The 1,039-nt window shown below is 44.3% G+C and overlaps 1 pseudogene; it reads left to right on the plus strand.

Moving 5' to 3' along the window:
* The first annotated feature begins 403 nt into the window (after positions 1–403).
* On the plus strand, positions 404–522 carry LOC133273999 (5S ribosomal RNA; annotated as a pseudogene).
* Positions 523–1,039: the final 517 nt, after the last annotated feature.

A 1,039-nucleotide genomic window follows, 5' to 3' on the forward strand; every position in this document is an offset into this window, starting at 1 on the left:
CTTGCATGCACAGCTTTTGCTTTGCCTGTTAAACTGCTTCTATCTCAAGCCATGAGTTTTCTCACTTTTCCTCTCTCCCCATACCACTGGGGAGGTAGTGAGCAAGTGGCTGTCTGGTGTTCAGTTACCAGCTGGGGTTAAACCACAACAATGTTATTACAGTTTCTTATTAAATTGCCTAAAATAATTATTTTTTTAGGCACAGTTTTGTCCCAAGTGACCCTCATTAATTCAGCAACAGATTTACTATTGACTCAAATGGGAGCAGAGTTGGACCTATACAGCACAGATATTATTTTCTTTGTCTAATACTTCTTTACAAAATACACCAGAGAAAGCAATTGAGTGTTCCTTTTCTGACAACAAAAATCCATGGGTTTAATTCCTGTTTGAAAAAAAAAACGCCTACAGCCACACCACCCTGAAAATGCCTGATCTTGTCTGATCTTGGAAGCTAAGCAGGGTCAGGCTCGGTTAGTACTTGGATGGGAAACCGCCTGGGAATCCTGGGTGCTGTAAGCTTTTTTATTTTTTTTTTGAAATTGCAAAGCCCTGGAGGGGTCCACTGACCTAGATACTTGCCCATACTGTCCCACACACCCTGCCACTCATGGCTGTCCAGCCACAGGGAAAATCTCTTGGTCCTCCTATATCATCTTTTAACCCCAGACAAGACCCAAACCTGACTCTGCTTAACTTTTGAAATCAGACGAAATGGTCATGGGCGAAATACACTCTGTATGCATGCCAACATGGTGATCCCCATCACAATCAGCAAACAAGTCTCAACAACATTAAAAGGGTGTCCTTCCGGGTAACTCCCAGTTACCCCCCTGGGCATGACTTGGTGTGGTATGGAATACCTCTTTGGTCAGTTTGGGTCAGGTGTCCTGTCTCGTTTCCTCCCGGCTTCCCCTCCTCCCTGGCAGAGCATGAACCTCACAAAGTCCTTGGTCAGGGTAAACATTACTTAGCAACAACTAAAAACATCGGTGTTATCAGCACTGCTCCCAGGCTGAAAGTCAAAACACAATACTGC

This window comes from Pezoporus flaviventris, unplaced genomic scaffold (genome assembly GCF_033815535.1).
Source record: "Pezoporus flaviventris isolate CSIRO_AGI_PZ_B2104156 unplaced genomic scaffold, CSIRO_AGI_Pfla_v1 ptg000001l, whole genome shotgun sequence".
NCBI classification, from domain to species: Eukaryota; Metazoa; Chordata; class Aves; order Psittaciformes; family Psittacidae; genus Pezoporus; species Pezoporus flaviventris.